Below are 10,175 nucleotides of genomic sequence, written 5' to 3'. Positions count from 1 at the left end.
GCATATTTTCTTTGTCGATCTTGGGCGGCTATTAACCTTTTCTTGATAATTTCAATGGACTGTGTCATTTGTAGAATCAGTTCAGGTCCATAAATCTTTCTCTCTCCTACTTATTCCCAACACACTGGTGACCTGCATTTCCCACCATAGAGTGCTTCAAATGGAGCCATCCCTATGCTTGAGTGAAAAATGTTGTTGTAAGCAAATTACAAATGCCAAATGATCATCCCAATTTCCTTTGAAATCAAAGACACAAGCCCTTAACATATCTTCAATTGTCTGTATAGTCCTTTCTATTTGTCCATCTGCTTGGGGATGATATTCCGTACTCATATTTAGTCTCGTACCTAAGCATTCCTGAAATTTTTTCCAAAATGTTGATGTGAATCTCGCATCTCTATCCGACACAATTGAAACTGGTACTCCATGTCTAACCATGACTTCCTTCAAATATAGATTGACCAATTTTTCTATGGTGTATCTTTCATTAATTGGAAGAAAATGTGCAGATTTGGTTAATCGGTCAACTATAACCCAAATGGCATCATGGTTGGTCTTAGATCTTGGCAATCGGACAATGAAATCCATAGTTATATATTCCCATTTCCATTCAGGAATCTCTAAAGGTTGTAATAAACCACTTGGTCTTTGATGTTCGACTTTTATCTTCTAATACGTTAAACACTTTCTTACCCATTCAACGATTTCTCTTTTTCGGTTAGGCCACCAAATTTTTTTCTTTATTCTTGGTACATCTTTGTGCTTCCAGGGTGGATAGAGTATCTAGAATTATAGGCTTCATTCATAATCTCATCCTTTAATTCAGGCATATTGGGAATCCAAATTCTTAAGGCAAACCTCCTAATTCCTTGGTTATACTTTAAATTTAGAACTTCTTCTCATGTCAGCTCGGCTCCATTAGTTTCCATCATCATTTCTTGACATCATCGAATCTTTTCTGTTATTTGAGGTTGTACTCGAATCTCATAATTTCTTTCATTCGCTTGAACTGGGATCTTTATCTCCATTTCCATTTTCTCAATTTCTAGGATCAGTTCTTTGGATGTTACCAGCATCTTCAACCTCTCTTTTCTGCTCAAAGCATCTGCATATAAGTAGTATCTCCATATTTTAGGTACAATCATAATCTTTGATCAATTCCAACCATCACCTTTGCCACATATTCAATTCTTTCTACGTAAAGATGTATTTCATGCTTTTATGATCCGTATAGATTTCGTATTTCTCTCCATATAAGTAGTATCTCCATATTTTAGGCGTAAAAACTATCGCTGCTAACTCCAAATCATGAGTAGGATATCTTGTTTCATACTCCTTCAACTGTCTTGAGACATATAAAATGACTTTCCTATTTTGAATCAACACACATCCTAGTCCTTCGAGAGATGCGTCACTATAAATCAGAAAATTTCCTGAGTCGTCCGGTAAGGTTAGCACTGGGGCAGAAATCAATCTTTTCTTTAACTCTTTAAAACTTTCCTCACATTTTGGAGTCTATTCAAATTTTTCATTCTTTCGTATGAGTCGAGTCAATGGCATATCTATCTTTGAGAATACTTGTACAAATTTGCGATAATATCCAGCTAATCCAAGGAAACTTCTAACTTCGGTTGGTGTCTTTGGTCACTCCCAATTCGCCACAGCTTCAACCTTTGCAGGGTCCGCTAAAATTCCTTTACTACTGATGATATGTCCTAAGAATTGCACTTTATCGAACCAAAATTCACATTTAGAGAATTTTTCATACAACTTTTCTTTCCTCAGAATATCTAATGCCAATCTCAAGTGTTCTGCGTGTTCTTCGCGAGATTTAATGTAAATCAGGATGTCATCAAATATTTCTTGAATACTCGATTCATCAAATCCATAAAAGTAGCATGGGTGTTTGTCAATCCAAATGGCATCACTAGAAAATCATAATGTCCATACCTTGTCCTAAATGCTATTTTTTGGCACGTCTTCCAGTTTAATCTTCAACTAGTGATAGCCAGATCTCAGGTCAATCTTTGAAAAAATAAGCAGCTCCTTTTAGTTGATCGAACAAATCATCAATCCTTAGCATGGGTATTTATTCTTGATGGTTAACTTATTCAGTTCTCGGTAATCAATACATAGCCTCATAGATCCATCTTTCCCCACGGAGACACGCTGGGTCGAATTACTCCTTTGTCCAATAACTCTTGAAGTTAATTAGCCAATTCTTTCATCTCTGCATGGGCCATTCTAAATGGGGCTTTAGAAATTGGTGTCGTTCCTGGAGCGAGATCTATCATGAATTCAATTTCTCTATCAGGGGTAGTCCGGGTAGATCTTCATGAAATACATCCTCAAATTCATTTACAACTAAGATTTCTTCCGACCTAGGGGCAGACTTTTTTGTATCTATGACGTGAGCGAGATATGCCTGACATCCTTGGCGTAGCATTCTTTTAGCTTGAAACATAGTGAGAAATTTACGAGTTTGTTTCTGGCCGCGCAGAATTACTCTTTTATTATCGGGTCCCTTCAAACTAACTCTTTTTAATATACAATTTATCTGGGCATCGTATCGAGTCAACCAATCCATTACTAGTATCACATCAAATTCTCTCAACTTAAAAGGAATAAGGTCTACAATGAAAGGTTTTCCCTAAATCTCTATTGTACAATTAGAGAATACTTGACTAATAGATATAACATCTTGGTTCGTAATTTCTACCACAATATCTTCATCTAACAGCGATAATTCTAATCCCAACTTATTCAAAAAGTTCTTAGATATAAAAGATCTAGTAGCGCCAGAGTCAATTAACACACAAGCATTTGCAAAATTTATTAAAACTGTACCTGCGATTACATCATTATCAACGATAGTATCCTTAAGAGTCATGTTCAAAGTACGTGCAGTAGATTTGCTATTGGTGTAGTGGGTGATGCATGAGTTGTTGTTGCCCTGATCCGGGGGTGCCATAAGTCTGGGTACCACACTTTCCTTAAGAGACTGGCGGCATTCAAGAGTGTAGTGACCTTTCCTCCCGCAGCTGTGATAAATGATGGCCTTCTCCTTGCAGCTATTAGCATAATGCCCTTTCTTTCCACATACATAACATGTAACATTCTCCTGGCGACACTATCCACCATATTTCCATCCACAAGTTTTACGATCTGGAAGAGGAGGTTTTGGGGCTCGAAATCTTGTTTTGTTACCTCGCCGATCTTTGCTTTCAAACCTCCGATTATTAATCCTTCGATCCTCTATTTTCATAAATGCTTTCTTTTTCTTATTTCCATCACACTTCCTTCCAGAATTTCCATTATTGCATAGAAATTTCCTCTTGATACCTCCTTTGCCTTTGGGATACAGATCATTCCCGCTTACTACAATTGAAGCTTTATGCACAAGAGTCGCGTAGCTAGAGATCTCAAGTACTGCTACTCGATTCTGAATCCATGGTCGCAAGCCTAATTAACATCGCCTAGCTCTCTTTTCTTCGGTGTCAACATGATAGGGTACGAATATGGAGAGTTTTAAAAACTTGTTCTCATATTCCGTAACAGTCATGTTTTCGTGCTTTAGCTCTAAAAACTTCAATTCCATTTATTATTCTAGATGCTTGGGAAAGTACTTCTCAAGGAATAAAGTCGTGAATCTTTCCCACAGAATTACATGGGTTCCTTCAGTGGCTCTGTTAGCTTCCCACCAATAGTTAGCTTCGCCTTTCAACATTAAGGCAACAAAGATAGTTTTCTTATTTTCTTCCACTCCTACAATTTCAAAGGTCTTCTCAATTTTTCTGGGACAAATTCTAGCTTCTATGGGGTCAGTTGTCCCTTTAAACTCTGGATTTGAAAGATTTGAAAGTTACAATAGACTGGATCTGTTCTGCTCATGGCCTCCTAGGATCATGGAGTGACTTCTGAATATGTTTTTGTAGATATGCGAGTAGAAGAGTAATAGGGTCATTATTAATTGGAGGTGGATTCTGGTTTTGATTCTGTCTTTTATCTTGATTCAGACCTTGTTGTTCCTCTCGTTAAGGCTGAGTGTTTCCACTCTCTTCCCCCTCAGGGGTTAATCTTGGGTTCTTTGAGAGTCTTCCCCTTCCTTTCTTAGGTGGCATCTTTTCACCAATAAGAAGAAAATATCAAGTTTAATTAAATTGGACCGACAGAGTTTAATAGCAGTTATGAAACTCCAATATTGTTGCAATGCATTAACCAATTATATCTCAAATAATCTTATTGAACTTTTCAGGTCCTTTCGAGAAAATGTATTAACAATACTTGTTTCATAATGCTTCTTTTAAAACTAATGGTTAAGAAGAGGTAAAACTTGAAACCGTCATTATTTCATAAACACACTTAGTTTGAGTTTGATAACAGAATTCTGAATGAAAGAGCGTTGAACATTGTTTGAAAAACAGGAATAAATCATTTTATTTGTAAAATTTATTTTGCAAAAACTTTTATTTTAACGAAAATAAGTGTAGTTGAGGTGAAAACACTTATTAAAGTAATATTTATTTTTAAGAAAACCTTGTGTATATAAAACCTGTTTGGGTTATCTCAAAAGAGTTTATAAAAAAAGAGTTAATTGCACTTTGTAACCCCTACCTTTCATTGAATAACAAAACTATATACTTACTTTCAAAAATACAGTTTGCAACCCCTAACTTTAGACATCAAATATAATATGCATCCATTTAACCATTTTGTTAAAAATATTTATATTGTGGAGGGTAAAATTGAAATTCAACAAAATATTTAAATAATTATTTTATTTTATTTTAAATTAAACTAAAATTTAGAATTTCAAATTACAAAAATTATATTAATGTCAATTATTTTATCACTCGGTATAATTTTTAAAATTTTAAAATTTAGATATATTTAGAAACTTTATGATTATATATATAAACATATATCTTGCTTAATAAATATATTTTAAGTATTTAACATTATGATTAATTTAGAGTATTACTGATAGAAAATAACTATAATTTTTTTCATGTAAAAAATGCATTAAAATAAATATTTTAACTAATTTGAAATTTTAGTTATTAATATTAACATCTTAATTTCAATTTTATAACAGCAAGGAATGCATGTTGTAGTTGATATTGAAAGTTAAGGGTTGCAAACTGTATTTTGCAAAGTAGGTATACTGTTTTGATTTTAAATGAAAGGTGGGGGTTGCAAAGTGTAATTAACTCATAAAAAAATGGTTTAATTTTGTTCAAGTCTATTTTTGGAAATATTTTGTACATGAAAAAATGAGTGATTTTTTTTTACAGAAAACATTTTATGTAGTGGGGTTTAAAGAAAACATTTTGATCGCTCTTTAATTTGACAAGGTCACTAAGATTTGCTCAAATAAAATGAAACAGTAATAAAGTCATGCAAAAGAGTAAACAATAATATCTCAGGGAAGTGTAGCATCATTATAAATATATCCCATAATCATCATGAGTTTGATATAGTAATATATAATATCAAGTTTGACCCATAAGTCCAAATATCAGCAAAACAACGATCGTGAAAAGCATAATGATAAGTCCCTACTATATAAATGATCTAGAAGTCAAAAGTCAATATATATATCTAGAAACTCGGAACAGCAGCAAAGCAAAAAAGGGTGCAATCCCATCATCATCTCAAAGTCATCGATTCTACTGTACTCGAGTTGGCATCATCTAAATATGTATTGGTTCAACAAAAGAGGTAGGATTGCGTAGGTGATAATATATGTCAAACCTCAAAAGCAAAAATCATATCTACTGGGTCATATCATTGTGGACCGAACAACTCGTCCACCCGCTGTAAAAACTCCTCTCGTGTCTAATCAATCATCCTGGTAACAAGAGTCTTATCAATGGCTCCTGAAATCATAGATGGCATCTCAACAATCTATGTCTGCAGACTCGTGATAATAGTGGTAGCATTCTGATGTATAAACTCGCGGGAAAAGCTCCTCCTAACATAATCTGCTTCAGGTGAAGGCACGAATGGTCTCTCAGCAATTAGTCTCGTTAGGCCATCTCGGTTAGCAAAAACTCCAGATCTCTAGCATATACCTCATCATACATCATTCTAAGCTCCTCATAAAAAAGGCAGGAACAGTAGCCACTGGATAACCTCCCATACCAGCAATCAATGATGGAAAACCCTCAGTAAATCCCCTTAAGCCTACAGTGACAGAGGAAACAGGAATAGTAGGAGCAGGGGGTACAGTAACACACAATGGCATAACAGAAGGAAATGGTGCTAACACTAAAGAAGGTGGATCCGCATCCATATCTAGGGGCTCAGAAGCAACAGGCAGTCCTGTAGGTTCCATAGTCTCCGTGGAAACATGCTCAAGATCAGCAGTCACCATGTTCTCAAAATGGTACAAATCAGCGGTAGGCATGACTGGTGTACCTACACTCAAAGGTGTGATCTCTGGTAGCTCTGGGTGGAAATGAGTCTCTAAGTCAGCAGCCAATTAATCCTCCTCACAAAGATTCATAGCAACATGTATCTCCTCTGTAGCTGGAATCACCGGTGAATGAATCAGAGTCAAGTCAGGTAGACCAGTGAAAGTAGGGGTGAAATCAGTAGAATGGATCACTGGATCCTGCACAGTAACAGAAGAACCAAAAGCCTCGTCACGGAGTGGGGAATCTATCAAATCAATAACAATAGGTGGAGCTTTAGGTGGTGCTAGAATCTCCCAGACAGAAAATCCTCTTTATCGCAAGATATAACTATACATGCCTTAGAAGGATTAGTATCTGAAATGGAATCGATGCTCTCTCCCGGAAAAGGAGTAGGGGATCTATCTCGAGCTGCTTAACAAGTAAGATTGACTGTCATAGTAAAATAATGATTGACTGTCATATGATTGACTATCATAGTAAAATAATGACAACAGGTGCCATGAGCAACAAAATGGGTAAATATGACAAGAATTAATTATCAACACATCACAAATGTAGTAAAGAAGCTCTTATCTGGCACATTTTCACTTGATTATAGATTTAACTGGTCATATTCCATCCCCGGCACATCAATGATGCGATCAACTATCACAGTGTACTGTTCTCCTGTGAATCTTACGCTCACCCGATCACGGCTCGTCGTAAGAACGCCTAACACTAACTTGCTAGCATAAAAGTAGGGTTAACATCTTAACCCTCGGCTACACTCGAGTTGAATAACATGTCCACATATTGGAATGTCACAATAAAAACAGTGGTTTAAATACCATGTTGACCAGTAGTGATGAACACATCCCGATTCAATTCACATTTTTATCATATCATAATATTTCAAAATCATATCACATATTCTGGTTCGAACAATAAACTGGTCTCATATTTAGAACAGATATTTCTAAAACATCGATATGAATGATATATCGATGAGTTTCGAGCACATAGATTATCTCAAATAATGAGAATAACCATGTCAACGAAGATATCGAATGGTTCTATAATATAAATGGATTCAAAGGTAATTATGTAATAATAGAAAGAAAGAATAAATAATCAATTTAATAATCAAGAATTTTGGAAGGATTCAGTGAATTGATAAAAGATAAATTCAATTCTTAAAGGAATTAAGTAATCGATCCGATTGATGAATCAATGTAAGTTTAGGGATAATTTAGATGATCATAGAAATTTATAATCGTCTGATAGGAAATAAAGTAACTGTCCTGAATGATAGGAGCAGTCAGGAACATAAATAATAGTTATTATTTAGGGGATTTAGCCAGGGGTATTAATTAGAAAATTTTATCAAAGCAAAGTAATCACCAATGAGGTCTCCAAAATATAAATTCGTAATATTCACCGTCAATAAGAAAAATACATTTATATGCCAAAAATAGGGAGGGAGCAGAGAAAACTTTTCTTGTCTCCAATAATTAGCGCACAAGCAGCAAAATTCACCTTTCCGGATTATATAATCCCACTTCTAATATTTTCTAAAATAATAAATTACACCAAAATATTTTAGTATAAGTATTTCAAAAATATATCTTCTCACAAACCTTAATTAATGCTTTTATATTTATTGATCCTCTAAACGTCTAAGTTATCGAGTGTTTCATTTAGTAACTCATCTCGAGTCAAATTCATTTAATAACAAAAGAATTGGCTAGCATCAGATACGAATCGGTTGATTTTTTTAATGGTATGCTCGTTCCAAATTAAACCTAATTAAATATCATTTACCCTTTTTGGTAAAGAAAATATCCCAAATTATAAAATATCAATTATCGACAAATTTTTGCATTAAATATCTAAAATACTATTTTAATCAATCATTCGTTTATTTCCCACGCATTCGTTTTAACTAACTCCAATCAATTTTATTACCTCTCGGAAAATTTTATTCAGGTTTGAGGATAATTCGATTAAACATTTTAATGCCACGCTGGACGCCAATTACGCTTATAAGAGGACAATATCCCAAATTATTCTAAAATTACTCATCTCTACCATTTTCTATTTATAAACAATCTTATTTATATTTCTTATTTATTTATCAATTTCCTCTTTTTATTAATTCAATAAAACAACTTATTAATTATTAAAAGACTGAAGAGCCTTTCCCCCTTCCTTCTTTCTCACCCTGCAACCCTCACCAGCAACCATAAAGGTCGTCGGCGACGGTCACAGGCCGGCAGTGGTCCGGCCAAATTCCGGCCACCTCCAAAACCAATTTTCTTCCCCTCTTCTTGTTACCCATGTCCCGATCTATGCTTCTGCCCAACTAGATTTTCCAAACTCGTTCTCGAACAAATTTTCTGATCAAACTCCGATCGGTTCACTCTCTCTCTCTCTTTGAAACTCTCACCTCTCTCTCTCTTTTTCTCGTTCTCATCTCTCTCTCTCTCTCATGTTCGACCTGAACACCAACACCAATATCGGCGCTGACTTCACCATTTCCGGCCACCAAAAATACACACACCACACACACGAACACACACACACAAAGATACACGAACACACGCACACACCAACACAACACACACCCGCACACACTCCTTCCCTCTCGGTTTTCCGGCAATAACCGCCACCACCGCCTGAACCACCACCGCTGTTGCGGTGGTTTTGTCTACCCCGATCCACAATTAAAAATCCCACCCTCATAATGTACTCATTACACCTCCTACATCAAAAACCCTCCATCATTTAGATAACTTCAATAATAAAACCAAAAATCCCCAATTTTTTATAAACCCTATTTTTTCATTTTGGTAATGGGTAATCCCAAATTTAAGGCCCATGATCCAATTAAAAGCCCAACAGAATTTTATTATCACTATTTTGATTAATTTAACGATCATTCACATAATAATAATTCGGTTTGATCTAATAAACGAATCGCAAACATAACGATTTAATTATAATATAGCAAATAATTTACACAAATTCAACATCATCAGTTTACACAAAATCTAGAGAATTAAACATTTCTAATTAAAAGAAATATCAAGATCGTTACCTTAATTGGAATGATCACTCTCTCTCTAAATTAATCCCCAAAATTACACTTAATCTCTTTATAGATTTTTCACCCAAAATCAAATTGATCCTTGTGATGATCTTCACCAAATCCCTTTGATCCAATCTCCTCTTCTTGATTACTTCTTCTCTAATTATTGTCTCTAATATTTTCTCTCTAATGAAAATGAAAGTGTTAGAATGTGATTTACTTAGAATTGGGTATCTTAGGGTTATATTTATAGAGCCAATTAACCTTAATTAATCTTAACTAAACTCCCAATTATAGTACTCTCTAGAGATTTCTAGATTATTCCTATTTAATTCTTTAAATAAAAATTTTATTATTACTCTTTTTATTGAATAAATAAAAATAGAGACAATATAGAGTTAAAATAAAATAAAATACATTACTCAAATATTCTTTTAAGGGGGTTAGTTAAGCTCATAACATTCACCTTATATTTTATATAATATTTTTATTTTTATTGAATTATTTTTGAATTAAAAAGAAAATAAATAAAAAGAATTCAAATTTTTATTATCAAAATAATTAAGTATCAAATAATTAAATAATATTTAAAGCACCCGTCTTAGGAGTTACAAATTAATTTTCTCAAAATTGTTTATCAGAAATATGAAGATTTCTAAATCGAATACTTATGTAACCAAATCTCCAAA

This window comes from Apium graveolens, chromosome 11 (genome assembly GCF_009905375.1).
Source record: "Apium graveolens cultivar Ventura chromosome 11, ASM990537v1, whole genome shotgun sequence".
NCBI classification, from domain to species: domain Eukaryota; kingdom Viridiplantae; phylum Streptophyta; class Magnoliopsida; order Apiales; family Apiaceae; genus Apium; species Apium graveolens.
The sequence above is the reverse complement of the archived record's forward strand: the minus strand, read 5'-3'. Positions refer to the sequence as shown.